We start from the raw sequence: 22,669 nt of genomic DNA, 5'->3' as shown, positions 1-22,669 counted from the left end.
AGAACCGGTCCAGTAATATTAATAAGGCGGCGGCTCAGGCACATCATTTCCATAATTCTCACAGTTTTTCGGTCTGTGTCCCATTCACCCTGGGGCCGGGAGTAAACCGAGGCGGGACACGTCGGGCTACAGAGAAACCCTTTCGGTGGCGGGAGCCCGGCCTCCTGGAATGCGGGGTTAATGCCTTCCCCACGGTTCCAGGAATTGTGAACGGGGTGAGCACTCTAATAACTGGGATTAGAATCAATCATGAGGTTACTCCTCGTTATTGGTAAGTGAAATTTTTATCTTTTTTCACTCATAATTTAAAATTGAAATGAAAAAAAAAATACAAAAAAACATAATGTAGTTTGCATACTTCTGGTGTACTAATTTTAATCGACGTGTAGAGGAACATAAACTAAACATTTAGGGACGTATGATGTACAAAGTATTATTTTGTTCAAATAAATGTAGCGAACTAATTTTGCATTTGAAATCATTCATTGGCCGAGCGTTAGTGAAACCTGAAACTTAAGGGACTACAATTGTATTGCTGTCATTGTTTCATTGACATTACCAGATAGAAAGTAATCCGCCATGTGTATTGCTTTTAAACAAAAATAATAACATAAAGGATATGTTTCATTATATTTTTACAATTACTAAAATGAAAAAAATATTTTAAAATGACATAATTTATTATAATAATTAACTATTTGGTACCCCGACTACTTGTCGCGTACCAGCCTTCGCTTCAGGAACATTGTCTATTAATTAAAAATTAGCTTCGCTGACGCTCAGCCAATCACTCGCGGAGAAAATATTTGTACTTACTTTTACACTTTTAATGTTTTGTTAATTAAATCTTACTCAATGATAGCTTTGATTTAACTTTAGAGAAAATTCCGTTTACAGTTCGTATATTTTAAACTTTCTCTACATAATTATATTTATGTAAATGAGTTTATACAAGCCTGAGATATTTGTGATCAGCTTCAACAGAATTTTCTTCTACACGTTAAAATCTCATGTGTGTTATTCAGTTTCTTTAACAATTTTTTTATGCAGCATTTTCTTGTTCCCATCATAGTTACCCACAAAACCAATGCAAAAATTTCCCGAATGCTTCTCCGAATTTCATCGTGACACGCACCATTATCGAACTCACTTTTACTTATATAGATATACAGTTAATGAAACATTTCAAGTCTATAGTTCGTTTTCAGATATTATGTGAACAGACAGACAGTTAGACAGAAATTACATTTTTCCTGTCCCCATAACGTCTTTGTCGAGATATTTTGCACATGATACATTTAAATTTCGTTAGTTACGTTAGGTTTAATAGAAATGTTCAAATAATAAAAGTCCCGTTGCAGTAGGAATGTGAGACTGCGCTGAAATCTAATCAATGAGATACATACCACCATAGTGAGGAGTATTGTCATTGTAATCCGATTGTCGAGGGTTGCCATATTTATGATTGCACCTACACCCCCTCACAGTAAGAAGAGAAGCTGGAAGCCGAAAGGGAGAGGCTTTGATCTCTTTCAACCAAAATTATTAATGGCGCGCCAAGTAGACAGGTTGTTGAATTTACAAGCTTGTCCCTTGCGTCAGGACATTCCTAGTAAGTCATCCGCTTAAAAACCGAGATCTCCCGTAGATTTTTAACCTGTCAAGTCTTTGTTGAGATTATTTCGTTAAGTGTTTATTAAAGGTACAGGTTATAAATTAAAAGGACTTTGAGTACTGGTAGAGAGAAAAGTTGTCAGGTAGATTTTGTATACAAAATCACCCTGTTGTAATTATCCTCATGATAGTACTCGTACTTACCGAAAATTTCTGCAGAACATCGTCAAACACGACTCCCAGAACCCAAAACGGAACCCCCTTACAACTGTATATGCGATGTATAAAGAGACTTGTGGAAAACATACCAGACCAAAACAAGCCCAAACAAGTTGAAGAAAGTTGGCACAAAAATTGATCTTATAAACATATCGGCCAAGATCATTAGCCAGCAAGGTTCGCAGATTTGTTTTATTATGGTGGCCGTTCAAACTTAAACAAATGCATAACTCCGTTATTTATGAACCTAGAAGGAAAATAAAATGTGTTCTGAAATGCTTATACCGTTTCTTAGACCATTTATAAATAATGTTGTTTTATCTAAAACAATTTTCGAATAATGAGTACTCATAAAACCCCTGAGGATAAATTAATATTCCACTTGTGACAAAACTTACTTCTTCTGAATAAGCCGAAAGAACTATTTAATTAGTTATTAATTTCCCCGTAATCATTTTCAAAGTTATTCTAACAATTAATGTGGCTTTATAGAGAAGGAAAACGATAGGCCATGACTGAATGTATAATTTTTTTAAGAGAAATGTGGATAGTAGGAGAATTGTAACGTAGATTCAAAAATTGCTGTCGCCAAAGAGTTTAAACACTTTTGCTTTACAATCATGACATAAGTTTGTACAATAGGATCTGTCAGGGTTTTAGGTAAGAGCATGACTGAAAGAACCTTTTCTTCAGGCGAGAGGGAAAGGTTATCTCGTCCAGTCAACGCGGCGCGGCGCGGCCAACATGGCTAACATGTGAACAGAGCTCGATTTGTCAGCTGCCACTCAATGTCAGTTCTGACAGCGGCAATCATCAGCGTGACATCAGCATAATTAACATGACAACATCAGACAATGCAGAAGCTGGCACTGTTTGATGAATAGTTAGCAGTTTATAAACGGGAAAGAAAACTATGTCCAACATTTTTTTTCTGTAAACTGAAATAAAATTTCGATTTCTACAATATAGTTCAACTGCAAATGGAGGAGCAGCTAGCAACAGAAACTTACAAAAGAGCACAAACTTTGGCTATTCAAATATTATTGTGGCTTGCTAAAAAAAACCAATGTAATGTTAGCCAGTGTTTAAGGTGGATCCAAAATTCAGCCTTATCATTCATTAATTGCTAAAAAACCAATGTTGTAATGTTAGCCAGTGTTTAAGGTGGATACAAAATTCAGCCTTATCATTCATTAATTGCTAAAATAACCAATGTTGTAATGTTAGCCAGTGTTTAAGGTGGATCCAAAATTCAGCCTTATCATTCATTAATTGCTAAAAAAACCAATGTTGTAATGTTAGCCAGTGTTTAAGGTTGATCGAAAATTCGGCCTTATCATTCATTAATTCATCATCAGCCCCAGCGCTTTCTAGATTCTCTGATAGCCTAAGATAGTGAGATTCTCAGAGGCCAAATAATGGTTATGTAGCTAATTATTGACTCAAGAGGCTAGTGTATTTATATAGTTGGTAGTTCCTAAATAATGGAAGCTCTCTGAGTGTCCTAGAGAATCATATCCTCCTCCCTCAACAGTGGGGTTCTATAAGCCAGGAGCTCTGACAAGTTGGGAGTTCCCAGAGGCCAGAATCGTTAAGACAGGAACCTCACAGAATCTGAAGTGGCCTTATATGCCTTTAGCTTCCGAGGATGAGAGTTCCTAAAGGCCTGAAGCTTCCAAGAGCTGGAGTTCACAGATGCTAGAAGTTTCTAGAAGACCTCTATAAAGGCAGAGGCTAGTGTCTTCTAAAGACATATTGCAACCCAAGAGTAGTATTTCCAAAAGCTCGTATATGCCCTTTAACTAATCCTCAGTTATGAGGTTTTTAACGACAGAATCAATAAAATCAGGCAAAGACGAGCCTTTCTAGGCGGACTTTAGGCTCAGAACAGGTCACTGGCTTGAGATTTCAAGATATTAGGTAAACCAGATGATCACAGATGAAAATTTATACACTGGAAGGTCCAGGAGCTTGTTATTTGTAGAGGCTGATGGCGTCATTTAACGATCGAGGCATTTCAGAAGATAGTTAATGCTAGAGTATGTAGGCTCTTACAATAACACTTGACTTAGAGAATGATGATTTTAGAGGACATTCCTAAAGACGGGAGAACTGTAGAGATGTGGTGAACCGTGATGCAGATATTTCCAGAGTGCCATTGGAGGCAGATAAGTTTGAACATTGAACCTTCCACTACCGCATATAATTCATTTTAGAGGCTAAAAGGTTTCTAGATGCCAGTTAATGACTTGTTTTTAGAGGCCTTTAGCTAGCTATGCAGCTAACTATTGGTCTAAGAGGGTAGTGTCTTAATATAGTTGGTAGTTCCCAAATAATAGAAGCTCTCAGGTCGGAAGTTCCACGATAATCACACGACTGATACTTCAACGGTGTTACCAAAGTAGTTGGCGAGGTAGGCTGGGAACTTCTAGAAGATAGATTATCCCGTTGATTGTGTATACTCAGAGACTAGACGCTTTCAAAGATGAAATGGTCCACTGCCCAGAGATTAAAAACCTGTTTCTTTTGAACCATCTCGGATATATACCTCATTCTTTGTAAATGGTAATCCAAGAGATCCTGTAGCAATTCACATGATAATGCATAGTATCGTTCAGAAATTGTATGCGCAATGTAGATCTCAACATATGCAATTTGAGTTATTCTGTATTAATTAGTTCTACAATGTTAAATATATTTTTAGTCATGCATTGAACTATAAATTAGTATAAAATACATTTCACCTTTAAAATCTCGACAATGACATACATTCTTGACAGTTATATTTGATAATATCACAGAATATGTTGGTGAAGGTAAAATAGTTAACATCCATTACAAAGTTAAAAGACTTAAAACTTTATCCATGATTTTCTGATCTTATCTAAATGTTAGAGATGGCTATTTGAAGTACAATTCTTGTGTTGATTGGTGTGTTAGTGTACAGCTAAACAATAAGGAAAATTCCTACACTGGCCGCCCCTTAGAAAGCTTGACCTGGCGGTTCTCTAGGCCTGGACACTCGGTAGATGGGGGCCACGTCACTTAGGCTTACCCAAGTGCTGAAATATAGTCACTTTTATATTCAAGAGCCCCGCTAATGGTTTAAAGTTGCTAAGAAATCACACCATAATGACAATCAGCATGCCAAGACGACTTGACTTCCACAACCCGCATTTTCACACAAAGTACAGGTTTTATGGTTATGTTTGGAAGTGGCGTTTAACTGACCAGATTGAATGTAATAGCTTTAGAATAGCTTTAATAAAGTGGCATTTGAAACGAAACAAATCGGCTTTAAAATCGTTACGATAATGTGTTAGAACCTACAGCTATATTGCTGTATAATATTGGTAAATATTGGTAAATGGTATATTGCTTTAACCTGCTTATTATATTATAAACGACAAAAACAAACTAAGACTATTGCACTATCACTACTTTAATTATTTTATTTTTCCTGAATTGAAATTTTTCACATCTTCCAGTGAGCGAATGCAAGTTAGCAATTTAAACTATAGCCAACAAACATTACTTTATATCTTTATGTAAGGTATTTTCACAAGCTACTAGACATTCCAGCACGAGACTTTTGAAACACAACTCAACTATACATTGTGGGCGAATTCCTAAACTTTGACTTGTTCTACGGACTGATAGTTTACGAATAGACGAAGGTAGGGAAGTGGACAAACGTGTTACAGTGTTGCAGCGTCCCATGTATCACAGTAACACCCACGGTCCGCCTAACGGTTAACAGACCGGTTAAAACACAGTTTGTCTTTTCTCAATGGCCAACCCACAAATTGACCCGAGCTGACTTCCCAGATAGTTCAATCTGTCATAACTATTTCACTTACCATAGATGTGTGTGGTCCATAAACTCTTATTCTTACGTGGGATTAAATATTTTCAACAAAATTCCTAGAAATGCTTGTGATATTGATTTTAAATGTTTTAAAACAAAATTGTACAGTTGGCTATTGAGGAATCCTTTTTACAGTGTAAATGAGTTTTTAGATCTTTCAAACATTGACATTAGCTTTAATTGATGACCTTGCCTTACCTGCGATATTAATGTTGAACTTTTTTCATTTTTTGCAGATAACGGATTTTTTTAAACTTTTTATCATCATTGTGCATTACCTTGAATGGAACTTAAAGTGGCAATTAGTGTTGCCCTTCAAATATTGACTAACTTTAATTCTTGTACTTTGCTTTTTTCTGTGAAGAATGAATTTTATTACTTGAATTATATTTTAACTTTAAGTAAAGATGTACCAATAAAGACAGAACTAGTATTTACTATTATTTGTTTTGTAATGCCTTGTGGCAATTTGACTTCAAATGTATGAGTTACCAACTTGTTTTTGTTGCAATAAAGACTTTTACTTTGACTCAAACGTAATTCTTTAGAAATTAAGACTTTTCTAAGACTATTCAACAGTTGATATAATTGAAATTTAGAATGCTTTTTCTAGAAAGTAAGACGGGTCTGAGATATGATGGATTTCGAACTGTGAGAAATGATCCACCCACCCACAAGAAGCGGCCAGACGGCTCTAAGATAACAAGGGCTCGAACGCCGTTGTGATGAGGGTTGGAGCTTAGGGTGGTTGAACCTGTGACGTGGTGTCTGTCTGGGTCAGGTATGCGATAAGGACAGGTTCAAGGATAGCTCGTGAACTTTTACTGTCCTTACATTCTTCTCCCATGATGATTAACTCGTTCACAACTTTCCTTGAGGATAGTTATTGGTACTAGCTGAATATACAGTGTTATCCCGCTGTAATGCAATCTTGGTGTACCGCATATTTTTTGCTATACATGCAATAATCACTGAAACATATTAATTATATTATTTGTTGAAAATTATTTAAATATGTTTATATGAGGCAGACTTCAACAGCCCAATAGACCCGGAACCTCTTGTAGTATTTATTGTTGCTATTACTATAGGTAAGCACCCCTGATTTTTTCATCGTTTGGTTATTAAAAAAATTACTTTATTTCTTCTTAACGTGCTTTAAATTCAATAAAAGTAAGTCTATATTTTATAGAATTTATTCTTTTTCTTAACGTAGGTAGAACAATTTTTCACATAACTCACGAATAAGTTTTTGGGCCCAAGGTCCCCAAAATTTGAAATCCACCTCTGATGTTTTTAATTATCCAAAAATTGATACATCAGTGTATGTGAACAAAATGTACAAACACAGTATATAGTTCATTCAAGTGTATGAGTACCTGTGTTGCATTTTTCAGGGTCAATGTATATACAAGAATCGTCGGACACCATTCAACTGCATTCTGTTGATAATTAGAGGAAGATACCTCTGCCTGTTGTGACAACTACAATGCGCTGTTGAACAAATTTCCTGATCCAACTTATCTAGTTAGATAGCGAAAAAAATAATGTACTACAGATAAAATTATTAAATTAAAGCAAAATAAACTGTTAGTCAAATCAGGAGAAGGGGGCGTTATTGTAACCATTATTTAATAAGATGCTAGATCCGCCGAGGTGTTAAATAAATTAAAAACGCCTATCAACTAACTATCTTTAATGAACAAGTGTATAAAAAAGTCAGATCAATCAGTAAAATTCCATCAAGGTGATTGATCATGCCGGGCCGCCCGTCATTACTGTGACGGTGGACGTGCATTGTGATGCGGAGGTAATGTATTCACTCTAGCGGGAGCGACGCCTCTCTTCTCGGCCATTCCAATAAATCTACCCTGGGGTGAGTTGCATTCTTACCGAAACCCGAGTACAATTATTCCCGAGCCGCTACACAAATTACGGAATGCCGAGGATTCCTACGAGTGTCGTGCCGAGTGCTCAGGTGTTATTACTGCTCTGTGCTCAGGACACCGTGGCGCCAACCCTATCCCTTACTTCCGGTCGGGTACAAACCTCAATTACTTTTTTACACCGTTACAAAAACTATACTCCCTGGGTGACACTCCATTTCGGAAAAATTCTGTCCACGAAGGTTGATATCCTAAGCTGTTTTGTAATACACAAGGTAATTAAATCACATAAAATCTCGAAAATTTCTATTTCCTTTATCTAAATGTTCCCGATTCGTTTGTTCCCCATATAAGTGCTGGATTTATTGAATTGGTGTTTGATTGACAAATTTATTTAAACAATCGTAAAATTTCTAGTGAAAATGATGTGAAAACAGGAGAGTATTAGGCTTATGCTCTATGTTGTGCAATGTTATGTGTTAAAACTGAGCACAATTTAATTCGTAGTCGTAAGAGATCCAACGACAACATGCTGTCTTAAACATTGTAGGTCTTCGTGACCTAGTGGTTTTAATTCTAAATGCAATCTGGAATAGTGTATACAATGATATGTGTTAAATGTTACTGTGTGTTTCGTTAGTGTTATATTTGTTTAAAATCAAATGTTTGGCAAACCAGAAAAAATAAACAACAATAGAATATCCAACGGGTATGAATGTGGAGTTTAACTCCAGTTTACTTCCTTTCTCTTGGTGCAGCGTCTGGAATCTAACGCTGTCACAGACGAATCCTGGAATCTGGAGTCATGTTCGTCTGAATAGATCCCAAAAAATCGGCGGCGAGAAGCTCTAACAAACTCTTTACATCGTTTCAGCATCAGAGACACCTAGAATGCAAAATATAAAGTAATCTAAGTGAAGTGGTATTCTCATGGTGTCATCAGGTGCACAATGAGGGTTCAGACAAACATGACAGACAACATTCCAAGAGTCAAGCCTGTGACAGTGGCAGATTCAAGACGCTGCACTAAGAAGAAGGTGAACTGGAGCTAAACTAAACATTCACAATGAATCAACCCTTACCACCAAAGCTATGTTATGTATATATTATGTGTAGTATCTCTGTAATTTATTATACACATTTTAACTTTATCGGACAAATGTATTTAGTTTCAAATATTCATCACCATAAAGTTTTAATACCAAATTTTAAAAATTAAAACTTGTTAATTGTGTATAAGATTCAAATTCAAAATAATTTTTCACTGTTGCACTGGCGGATTGAATAAATTCATTCATATTTACTAATTGCATATTACTTAAAAGCTCCTAATATAAAAAAATAAAGTCTAGGAGCCGAGTTAAAATATATTGACACTTTTTCTTTTGAAAAGGCAGATATTTTACGAGTAATAATTCCATGCAGATGAGTTCTAGTATAAAGTTTAAATAGCATTCATCAAATAAGATAGTTGCATATTGTAAAACAATAGTACTTAACGTGTTTTAAGTGTAAAATAAAGTTGTCAAGATTTCATCTCTTATTTTTAATTTTTATCTTATTGCAATAATAGATGTAGCTCTCTAATGGTGCTAAGTATCAAAATTAAGTTCTTTCACGCAAGACGCCAATCCCAGTCCTTGACAGTATAATAATTCTATGATTACAGACTCATCACCATTTTTAAGTTCTCTTAAGCGTGACAACGTATGCGGAGTTCATATATTATCCAAACACAGTAGCTAACTAGTACAATTGGATAAATTGATAAAAAGTAGATAAACCCATATAAAATTACTTATATACTAATATTGGTAGTCATGCAGTACATATTGCAGTAATAAAGTTTTCATTGGATATAAGTTTTGGCCGTGGATTTGTTCTCAACAATGTTTCATTGTCTCATGTTTGTGACAATAATGCCTTTCACTGCATCATTGTTTGTGTATCATCTGGGTACACAGCCCATGAGACAATATGTGTACGAGTACGGTCAGTCGTCACTTCGCTCGGGCATTGAAGTGGAATCGACAAGCAATGTGAGTGCATTACCATAAATCGAGTCGAGTCATGGTCTGCTATCAAAGCTGCCGCTACGAGGTCTGACTCACCAGAGCCTCAGGGCTGCCGGTATTGTGTGGGGAAGTGGGGGGAATAGTGACCTCAGTCAACATCCTCTGTGGTGGTTCTGACTCCGGTGAAGAGTGTTCCAGGCCATTAGCATTGATCAGACAGAGTAAGGAAAATATTTCTCAAGGAAGTATTTCTATGCCCCAGAGTATATTTTTGCTAATGACTTTAACGTTAAATCAATTTGTACGTTTCACCATTTTTCGTATGAAAAACTTAAACAAGTATTAGTTTAGGAGCAATACCTTTGCGTTGGTTACTTTCAGGATGAAAACCCCGGAAAAATATTTAGACAAAAGTCCGACCAGTTCAACGGTGTGGTGGCGAGTGTACTCTATCATTGAATTGTGTGGCACTCAAAAGCTGCCGTACATGGCGCTAGTCATAGTTTGTACTCGAACACTCAGTTATTCGGTCTCAATTTTCTTTATTTATAGGATAAACATATTGTCGACTATTATAGAGCATTAAGTTAATATTTTATTTATTCTCCAATTAATCATGAATGGTATTGAATGTAATGAAAAATACTTTGATGGCGTTCATAAATTAATTTATACAAAAACCTATTCTTACTTTCAAAGCTTAAACACATAACACTTTTTCTAAACTGTTTGAAGATAAAGTGAATCTTTAAGAATATATTCCAATTCATTTTATCTTCAAACAGCTTAGGAAAAAGTAATATTTTTAAACTTTGTTAGTAAGTATAAGTTTCTGTACAATTTGTTAACTCTATAAAAGCATTTTTAGACCATAACCTGTCAAAAACACTGGCAACAATAATAAATAGTTTTTAAGCCTTATTTGTTGTATGGACGATTAATTGTTAATAAAGTTTTTTAAGAATAAAAAATAAATTTAAATCTACTTTCAAAGCTTAATCTAACTCTGATATTTTTAAAAACTGCCTAGAGGTAGGACATAGAATCCAGCGAGTGCATTAACAGTGTCATCTGATCGGGGGTTAAAAAATCTAAAAAGTGCGTTAAATGGGACGGAGCCAAAAACTGGATCTAGGAGTTTGTGAAGTTCATTCTTAAACACTCGGATGTTTAATCCTAAAAATACTCTAGGACTTCAGCCATGAAGCAACTGTCTTGGGGCAATTTTGAAAGCCCTTGATGAACTTCGGAATTTTACAGCAGAAACTGACGTTGGAAATTAATTGTAGAACATATATTCTTGAGTGTGTCATGTTATAAGCAGGCACGGTGTTATGATTTAGACACGTGCTATTATGTGCTTACGCACAGGGTGGCAAGATTTGGGAGACGGCAAAATTTTAAATTTTACTTTTAATGTTCATAATAAAATATTTACAGAGCACTTAATTATAAAAAGTTATGTTGTATTATGTACTCATCAGTCATATCATTACATGCTTGTCTGAATGGGGCCGGCATGGCGTAACTTATATAGTTTGTGTAGACTTCAACAAATATTGTCCAGAGGGAATCCGCTACCACCTATCGCTCTACTACTCTCGTATCAAAAAGTATACATATCCAAGTGTGTACATACTACCAGTTTGAACTACGAACTAACTAGTACAGTTAAACGATGAGAGCTACATTACATTTTAGCTTGTTTAGTTCTGCGTTTAGACGTACAAATCGAATAATGTACAATAACCAAAATTGTACTTTTGAAAATTTCGTTTCGGGAACTTGTGATTCGATTAAGATGGGTGTTAAGTTAGAATTTTTTTTTAAGTATACGAATAAAAGATGTTTTCCAACTACTATCTTGACCTTTCTTCTTTACCGGGTGGTTCAAAAACTTTGGCTTCGGTCACATTATGGAGATCTAAAGTATCTTAAAGTCATTATCTTGGGGGTGTCATTTTGTAAACTACTATTTAAAAGTTTAATTATATCACCGGGTTCATTGAAAATTGTTAATTCACCTCGGCCTACTCATTGAAACGCACAAACCCTGCGGAGAGCGATGTCCAACGACCGCTCCCGCCCTGCATTGTAAGAAGCCGTAATAACGTTTGACTATTTCTCATGAGGGCTTTGGATGACGAATTGAAGGTTTAAAAATTAATTTCTTACTAAGAAACATTGATTTTATCTATTTCAGCAGCAATGCTTTTCATTGAATCAGTCTAAGTTATGAAGAAGTGATTGACAATTTTACCCCCATGCAAGCTAGAATAAAACCTTACTTAAGTAAGCTAAAGGTCATTTTTTGAATTCAAAGAGAATTTTTTTAATCCATAATTTTTTGCTGTAATTATTTTTGTTGTTAAATGCGCAAACTTTAGAACCATTAGTTAATTATTGAAGAAATGCTATTATAATTTAAAGTAAGTTTTAAGTAAAAATATGTTAAATCTATATTTAATCATAGTTTGGTCCCTAATTTGTATGGTGTTACTTAACGGTTATGTGTTAGGTGGTTATGTGTTAGGGTACGAATAGACAGTGACGTAACACAATGCCATGCGACACGAAATTGTCCAATACAGTGACGCATGCAATAAAATACACGCTCTGTGTGTTTTATTCCTATATCTATCTGTTTGATAGTTTCACCTCGCGTCGCATTGCAAAAATGCTGTGTATTCCTAACCCTATACGAGGCTGGCTGATGGATGAAGGAAAGGGGCGAGTGGGAATTTGTGGGGGGAGGGGTAAACGAGTATAGGGCGCATAATTCCTAAATACGAGCATAGTTATAAGTGTCAAAATTATAAATCATAGGTTTTGTATATTAAATGGTATTTGGCAATAAAATATTTAAAGCAATACTGTAGGAGAGCCACGAGACGACCTCTGGTCGGTTTGCATATCGGCAAATTGTAGGCGCTAATCACATCTCTTGATACTAACTATAATCGTGTTTACTATTGTTTCAGAGGTAATTACTGACTCAAGTGCCCGCAAAATAAGGCTATACCGCTACAATACAGTTCTAACATGTACTGGGTCAGGGGTCTTCTCGTGATTCGCCTACAGAACTATTATAAACGTACAATCACAATATCTGACTGACTGCAATCAAATCAAGTCCACAGTTTTTAGAACCACTTATGTGTCTATAACTGTCCTGTAAGGTTTGTTTCAAAATAATGGAGTTTCTAATTTTGTTTAAGTATATTTTAAATACTATTAAAATGTTATCACTACCATCAATGTTGTACAAATTAACATTAAAACTAATAATGTGTTTTAATTTAGCTTTTCTTAATGATAGTTACACATGAAATCTAGCTCTTTCTCTAAGTTTTCTTCTGCGACTTATGGCCAAAATGATTAAAACTTTGGTGGAGTACATTGGGCTAATATTATTATTTTCAAAATGTAAAGACTTTGCAGACGCCTACAGTTGCAGTTTAGGAAAGATTTACGACATGATTCTCTTGTATTGGTATTTATTAAATAGTTTTTTAAGCTTGAACGCTCTCAAAAATTGCTGTAGAAGTCCCCATACAACTCATAAGAAGATCCATAATAGCCGTCACACTGTTTAAATTATGAAATATATCGTAATACTATTATATTACTAAAGGCTTCAAAATATGGGTATCGGTGGCAACATTTGGATAAACTACATTTGTGTGAACATTCCACTTAATCGATGTATATTCCTATAAATTTGAAGATGTAGACTTCTATTATGGAGTCTGCCAACATCGTCATGCAGTCGCAGGGCCATACTCACAATCTGTAGAACGCAACTGTGAGAACAAAAAGTTAGATATTTTGAAAGAGGTGAACTGTCAAAATTTTGCACACAGCTTAAGGGGTGTCTGTACCTTTTTACTCCACAATGTTATTTAAATGGGAGAACATTCCCTCTTTTAGGTACGCTTTGTTCACTTATCTATTTAACAATTGAAATTTTTACAGAATGCTCTTTATAACTTAGATTTCATGTCCTCATGGTCAAAATGTGATTTTTACTTATTTTATAAAAAAATTTCTAACTATGAAATTTTTTAAACCCTGTTTTTATTAAGTTTATACTAAAAATATTAAACCATAACTTAGTTTATGAAGAAAATAAGTATCAAGCACTACTTACCATATTGTGAAGTACATCTGTGCCAAATTTCATGTTGTTATCTCTTATAGTTTTTTTGTAAAGCGTACCTTAAGTTAAAAAAACACAAATGTCGGTAAATCGCACTTAAAGTTTGATATATACAATATTTAAACTATGTTTGTCTTATTAAAATCCTCCTGCACAGTAAGTCTCCTCCTCATCTTCCTTCTTTCTCTTTGTAAGTCTTCTCATCTTCCTTTTTTTCTTGTTTTTACTTGTGCCTCAATTTCTGCCTTCCGAACCCTGTGTTCATCGTACTTATTCAAGCCGTCAATCATGAACTTACCAGGATCTAAACCAAGTCTTTCCAAGACATTACATTTTGCCTTTGAGCTATCATTGAAACATATCACAGCATCAGTGACTCCAAGCTTAACAGTCTCCAAGCCAACAAAAACAGTTTTTGGAATTCTTTGCCAGATGGTACTATTAAAACTCTCATTCGGGTTTTGAGCCTTTCCATGTGTGCACCATTCTAATAATTCTTTTTTTGGCAAGTCCTTAAAAACAGGCTCTATGGCCTTCATAACAGGAACAGGAATTACATGGTCATGGGTGTAGTAAGTTTTCAAAGCCTTTAGCCTTGTTGTATTTGCACCATGACTCAGGTCCAAGAGGACAACATTCATGCTGCGGTTTATCGTCACTTGAAATTCTGTGATAGTATATAGCCCAAATAGCATTTTCCATGGCTCCCACATCATGAGTATTATTTCTTATGGCCTTGCCATAGTAGTTTGAAAGGTGATTTATTTCAGTATTAGTTAACCGTCCTTTTCTGCCAAGGCTCAAGCCGTCAGCTAACTTAGTTTTGTTTGTTTCAGCCTTCAACCGTCTCAATCTTGTGCCTACTCTCTTTTGAACGTGGCCTACACATTCTAATTTACTAATCTGTACATCATTTCCATATGGCCTATCTTCCAGTCCTGCAGCAAACCCCTTGGAATCGCCGTCCCCTAAATATCAGTTTTTCCGTACAGCGAAGTTTTTCCTCTGAACGAGGAAATAAAGCTTTAGCTCCAGCAACCTCCATTCCGCCACTATAACCAGCATAATTACAGCAGCAAAGACCTGATTCTTTATGTAATGTCTGTTTTTGTTGAGGCCTATTAGATTTTTGCACACAGGCAGTACAAAACTTTGATAGACATTCAAAGTCTAGTACTTTCCCAGTATCAATAATGCAGTCACCGTTACCACCCCGTTCATCGAGGTATGGCCTCGCTTTAGCCACGTACCGTCAAACCAGGCAGCTATGTCACTGTTTCCATCATTTTCTCGTATAGCTTCACATGCGGCATTTCTAGTGGAAACATCACCTACTTCAGTAGCCGCTCTAAGCGAGGACTTAGTATATTTCCTACTTCTAGTGTTAGGCGGTGCTATATTCATTACAGCAGAAAATAATTCTCCCGCTTCCAATCCTTTGCCAATAGACCTTAGAGCACAAACATACCGTGTGTTCACCTCATATGTATTTATAATAATTTTGGAGGTAATTTTATATGCTTCAAAGTCACAATTATTACATTTCAGGGTTAGCCTATGTGCTAAACCAGATTTGAAATATTAGTTAAGGATCTGTTTTAACATTCGGCAAAAAATGTATATGATAAAACTAAATGTTATTACTTACTTATAAATTATTACGCTTTGTCATACTGACGCCGTACCAAACAGAATCCACAATAACGATGACGTGACCTCAATGCTACACAGATACATAGCAGTCTTTCTTGTTGGACTATTTTGAAGACCAAGCGCCAGGGTAATACACTGCTGGTATTGAACTTCCAACCTCCTACATAGATATGTGTTGACCCATATTCTCTTCCTGATTGAAACATCGCGGCATCACCACTTTTCTATTTCTTTATCGGTTACCAATAACAATAGAATACATGGTGTCATGGTATGTAAATAAATTAAAATGTATGCGATTAAATGGCTGTTATATTCCGCTATATCGACTTGAAGATTTAATTTTTGCACTGAAGGTGGTTTCTTTTACAGTAAGTTAATATAAATAAACACTAGATTTTACTTGTCGCATCCTCCTAACTTCACCTCTAAATAAACGCAGTTTTAGGCGTACGGTATCTTTTTATTAGATGTAATCCGTTGCGGGTAATTTACAACAAGAATCAACTAGTTTATTTAAATTAAATTTTTAAATTACGTACTCTGTGTAGGAATATTCCACCAGCAATTTCGTCCGTCAGATATACAACGGTTTTTTGTGTAATTTTTAAATGCTGAGCAACCGAAGACTCTGTTACCTGAATTTAACGTATTACACACACTCATACACATACTAAGGGTTTTGGATGTAAATGTAAGTGTTATATTTACACGATTTAACAAACTGTTACGTATCCATTAGTCATAATCAGACTTAGCCAGAATATAAAAAATATGAGTGTTTTTTTTTTTATATATAAAACTATTTAGTATATATTTAAATATTTAAATAAACTACTTATAGTAATATTTTAATTTTTAATTCATTAAATTTTTATTTATAGTTCATTAAATTTAGTTATGTTATTTTTAGTTTCGTGAGTGTTGTAAATAATAACAATAAATAATATCAACATTTTTATTTCAGATCTACCCTCCACCACCCCCCAAGTACAGGCAATACTTGAGACAACTAATCTATTACAAAATTTGAAATAATCAGTTATAAACAGTAAATCACCAAAATTTTAGAGGGTTATTCAAAAGTTAACACTGGGGAAAACATTGTTTGATATGTAAGTAATTTGTTATTTATATGAGTTCTGGTGCTTTCATTGAAGTCCGGGCCCGATGACTGATTTGGAGTGTTAGTGTCAGTTACAGTTCTTCTTCATTAACTGGAAATTTCGGGGCCATGGGTAGAGTTCCCGGCCGCTCACTGACATTTAGACTGTTGGTGTTAATTTTAATTCTTCATCAACTGGAAATTTCGGGGCCATGGGTAGAGTTCCCGGCCGCTCACTGACATTTAGACTGTTGGTGTCAGTTTTAATTCTTCTTCATCAACTGGAAATTTCGGGGCCATGGGTAGAGTTCCCGGCCGCTCACTGACATTTTGAATGTTGGTGTCAGTTTGAATTCTTCTTCAACTGGAAATTTCGGGGCCATGGGTAGAGTTCCCTGCCGCTCACTGACATTTAGACCGTTGGTGTCAGTTTGAATTCTTCTTCATCAACTGGAAATTTCGGGGCCATGGGTAGAGTTCCCGGCCGCTCACTGACATTTAGACTGTTGGTGTCAGTTTTAATTCTTCTTCATCAACTGGAAATTTCGGGGCCATGGGTAGAGTTCCCGGCCGCTCACTGACATTTAGACTGTTGGTGTCAGTTTTAATTCTTCTTCATCAACTGGAAATTTCGAGGCCATGGGTAGAGTTCCCGGCCGCTCACTGACATTTAGACTGTTGGTGTCAGTTTTAATTCTTCTTCATCAACTGGGAATTTCGGGCCATGGGTAGAGTTCCCGGCCGCCCGATTTCCAAATGTACAAAATATTGAAAAAAATATCTTAGACCCGGAGATAACATGTTTAGGTGTAGTATATTTCTTGTGAACTGTCGTCGTTTTCCTCCAGTGGATGTTTCAAATACTTCAAATTTTATTTACGTGTCACGCTAACACTTTGAATTTTGAATGGTAGTTTGCTGAATGTTTAATAACCATAGTTACTAATTTCAACAATCACATAATAAACATGTTAAATATGAATAGTTTACAACGTCTGTGGCTGTATTTGGAAGACATTGATTCTCGTGATTTGGAGGATGCAGGCTTTACAGAAGAAAAACGTTTTATTTTTATTTCTAGAATAAGTTGCTGAGTTATTTTAATTTACTAAGATAAATTCCATATATAAGGCTTTATATCATAATTAATTATCGATTTTGAAATAAAAGTGATTTGTGGAGAGATCAGTGATAAGTAAATCGCATTTAATATTAATGCATATATGATATAACTCTAACTCAAAAACTTCTCTAATTATTAATCTCCAGCGCAATATATAACATATCAAACTGTTTTTATTTCAGGAGAATGCGCCAACGTATCGTATGCTGATGCCATTGACGTATAATACACCCATACATGATGGGTTGGTAATCGTCATCTGTTTACTGTCAAGCACCTACATTACTAACACGGATTACAGTTTTATAGTATGAGGCTAGTTGAGTAACTAAATGTAAAATTGAATAAATGTATTAAAATGTGTAATCTTCTAATATATACGATTAAACTATTTTACCACCCACAGTAAAAAGCTTTCAGGCGAGAAGGTACTGCAACTTCTGGTCTACTTGTTCTTACATCACATTTCATACAAACATTTCGCTCTGTTGTATTCTACTACTATTCATTTTACCTTGTGCCAATGTATGACCAATAGCAAATTACAGCTAGACTGTAATACGTATTCACGGGTATTCCTAAGTTTACGATTCACAACAACCTAGAAATTTATACGGGAGATTATGCACATGACGAAGCTGTACCGAAGCTTCTGTACTGGGATGTGTTGCAGATTATTAATGATGATGACCGACAGACGCCCTAATCAAGAATTATTACCGACTACGGATGTGGGCAGTCAACATTTTTATTTGAAGACTGTTTGTTTTGTCACACTGCTTACATTTACAATTTAACTGTACAAACTCTGAAATTAGTTCTATATTTACAATAATATTTACATTCATGTCACTACTTACAAAACCTTTTGGTAGGCTAGAGTTATTTATTTTCTTGGAGCTGGATGAGAGGTTAGTGGTAGGCCTAGGACTTTGAGTGCCACTTTCATTCACAATCTTATTAGTATTGGACCTTTTCCTTTGTGTTGGTTGCCTGTGATTCGATATTTTGAATTAAATTTTCTAACTCTATGCATTTTTTTGTCAATGAAGTACTATTTAGACCAGAAATAAATCAAAACACTTTCACAACACTGACACCAAACAAAACAATAACAAACTACAATCAAAGCAGACAGACTTCAGCTGTGTTGTCTAAACATAAAGTAGGATTGCCAACAAAACAAAGTAAATAAATTAAGAATAATCAACTGTTTGTACACTACAACAAAGTATATTCTAAACACAAACTTCAGTGCTAATCCACAGCTTCTGACCCAGCACTGAATCCAAGCAAAATGTTGCGCAGATCTTAATTTTTTGTTTATTTTTTGTTTATTTTTTTACAGTAACAGCATTTTACAACTATAAAGTGTTATATATCATCTTAAACACAAAGAATTGGAGAATGTTTTCTGATAAAAAACAAAAAACCTATTTTTTGGTCCAAAAAGGTGCAGACTCCCCAACAAAAGCCTGGTATTCAATATCTTCTTTTAATATTCCATTGCAGCAGGTGTCGTTATCAGCACGTCCCATGAGTCTTTCGTGATGGAGAATTGATGACCGAATGTAATTGAAATAGATCAGGAAAAACATCAGACTGAGGATAGAGACTTGGAGGACTTCAAAACTCAATTCGAGTTAAGGGAAGTCGGTTGGTCGTATTTTCTTACTGTGACGCCTTTATTACTCTATGGTGCTTTGTACGTGCAATGAAATATACACATAATAAATGAGAAAGTCATGCTTTCCAACGTAGGCGTAATTGAGATGAGATTCACTGGAGTTACATTCTACCTTAAATATGTATTTACGAAGCTATTTACTATATGAATTTACACGTGTTAATTCATAATAGTAATTGTCAAACGTAAAATCATCCATTACAATTTGAAATTACCAAACAAACTTAATGCAAGTTTATTATTGATGTAATGTTTTAGTTACTGTACAACATGTATACAACAAAAAATAATCAGAGATTTAAGAAACAATAAGAGACAAACATAATAATTGTATATTTTTGTACACAAAGTGATTTTTTTGCAACTTGTGGTGAAAGATTTTATTAGATTTCTTTATAATTGTATAATGTAATAACTTATACGTTTGTGAGCTGATTGCGAATATACATTACGCTATAATTTAACAATGATAGTGGTCTTCTAAATTATTGTGTTGGCTTTATTAATTTGTTTTTTGTCAGAAATACTCAGTAATTGTGATGTTATGTAAATGAAACGTAAGTGCAGTCAACCTTCCGTCAATCTAAATGCCTTGACGAATTCTAAATACTACAGTGGGTAAGAGCATTCCGATGCAGCGCTATAAAAGAACCGAAGACGTGCCGCATTCGTCCCGGTTGTCACAGGAGAAAAACCCTTCGTCAGGAACTCACTCGCTTGTTATCCGTGTGTAGATATTATGTGGGGTTTTGTATTCTTTTTACTGTGCAGATATATGGTAATATATACACTGAGTAAGAAACTCGCTTATCCAATACTGAAGTAAAAGTTTTACTAAGTGCATTCATTAATAATTGGCTAATTAATGTATTGGGTGTTTTGAATAAATAAAAAAAATTATGGTTGCCTGTAAAGTCGGTTTTACGGGCGAAGATTTTACGTGACAACGTCTTTTTCTCGGTAGAATATTTATTGATATGAATATTATTAAATTGCACAATAGGAACAAGGAATTGAATGAAAATAAGAATTGCACAAATTTTAACTATAGAAATATATTTTGTTTACTAAAACATTGTACATAATTTGAAATTAATTAAAATTTGTTATTGTAAATGGTAAAGTTGAATAAAACATTTACTAAAATTGGAATTTGAAATTCTTGCTAAACACAGTTAAATTCTAACTCCGCGCGTGGTGATTGGTCGGTTTAGTTCGTTTGTTTGGTCGCACTGTTATGACAGGTTAGAGGTTATAATTTGTTATTTTAAATGTTTGACTAGCAATACGCGCTGTTTCTTCTCAATCGACTGAATTACGATTGATTGCAGAGTGATTTAAACTAATAATTTACTTAACACTACCAACATTTGTCAATAGTATGACATAACCTATAAACTCAGTTTCTCAACTTTTGTGTCAATCTAACAATTAATCAATCAATCATAGTTTACGATAATGAAATATCAGTGTACAATTATTTACCTTTATTGTTGTAGTTGTTGTAAATGACGAATCTAAGCACTCCACATTTTCACGAATAAACATAGTTATCTGCTTTATCCCGTGCGGCGGACCCACAGTTATCTGCTTTATCCCGTGCGGATCCCGTGCGGCGGACCCACTGGACGGGCATCGTAACGTTACCGGGCGTTACACTTTTTCATGAGTGACTCCGAGCCGCAACCTAATTTAAGACGTTGTCACGTCAAAAAATTATTGCTATTTCTATATTTTTACACAATTACTGAAGTATACGTAAATAAAACAGCTAGCACATTTCTTGCTGAGCAATTGCTCGAGTTTCTTTACTGAATTAATTGTTTTAAGAATAAAACGTTGTTGCTTAAGCAGTTTTTAGATTCAAGTGAACCGGATTTTTCTAGAGTTACGCAACGAACGATTGTACACACATGTGCACCTGATGATGCAATGACAATACCTCTTCACCTCGATTGTCCTCGGAATTATTGAAGTCGGGGTGTCCTTGATGTCGAAACGATGTAAGGAGTTCGTTTGAGCTTCTTCGTCACTGACTTTTTTTGGTCTCTTCAGAAGACGACGAACATGACTCCAGATTCCAGGAGTCAAGTCTGTGACAGAGAGATTTCAAACGCTGCACTAATAGGAAGGTGAACTGGAGCTAAAGTTAACATCCACATTACAGGTTCATAATTTATATTCAATATAGAGTATCTTATATAAAATATATGAAGAATATAGTAAATAATAAACGATTAATATTAAAATATAATTGCATGTTTTACAATTCATTAGCATTGAGAAACTAAAATCTATGTTTATTTATTTTAAATGTATTGATTTCAGATGAATTCCTGTTTATGACGCAGTTTTAAACTTTTTCCATGTTACAAGAGGAGCCTCAGATTTGCAGCCAGCAGCTAACTTGCGTGCCCTTTTAAAACGAAAATCCTTGTAAATTGAACACGGTAGCATTAGAGACATCTAGTTTGCGCTATTCTTCAAAATAAGTGTCACTAGATAACTACCCCCTATTTTCGTTTACATTGAAGTTTTCATAAATAAATAACTCCTCGGTCGTATAGACGCTTCGGAAGTTATTCTTTGTATCTCTGACTGTTCAAAAATTTAAAAAAGGGGCTAGGTTCTTTAAGACATCCTGTATATGAAATATGCGTTCTGAAGGACGATTTTCTGTGATCAAGATACTTTACTCACTTAAGTTACACCCACTGCTCTATATTTTCAATCTTAAAAATACTAACTTTGGACTAAAAAACTAAAATAAATTAATTTATAAAATAGAATAAATTTTATTGTCAGTAAAACTTTTAATAGACTTGACAAAATACAAATAAAATATTGTTTTATATTTTATATCTTACAAAAATGGTTGGAGGGTACTCTTAATGGGAGGGGGTCTTTTAATGTAATTTAAAAATTTCACTACTGCCTTTTTATAATAACTTTAGCGGACATTTTTCATGGCGTCACCTGATGCTTGTGATTTGTATCATGTACTTAACTTTTAAAAGTGTCATTTATAATTAATATTAAAATGTTACGCTTTAGTTAGTTTTATGCTTCAAGACGTATATTATTTATATGAAGAATTTAAACACTGCCACTTTTTTCCCACGTGTTTTTAATATTTATCTCAGTAGCGGGCCTTTAAAGTTTAAGTTCTTGTTACTTTAAGACTAGTTACTTCTCACGTCTTGTATTGTTATCTTTACGTCTGCGTTGAGAATGCTCAATTCCATTGGAAAATGGCTTACAAAAATTTTATATAGTATTTTGATTGCACTTTTTTAGATGTTACCATCGAATATTACCTCCATAATTTGTACTGATTAGC

This window comes from Homalodisca vitripennis, chromosome 1 (genome assembly GCF_021130785.1).
Source record: "Homalodisca vitripennis isolate AUS2020 chromosome 1, UT_GWSS_2.1, whole genome shotgun sequence".
Taxonomy (NCBI): Eukaryota; Metazoa; Arthropoda; class Insecta; order Hemiptera; family Cicadellidae; genus Homalodisca; species Homalodisca vitripennis.
The sequence above is the reverse complement of the archived record's forward strand: the minus strand, read 5'-3'. Positions refer to the sequence as shown.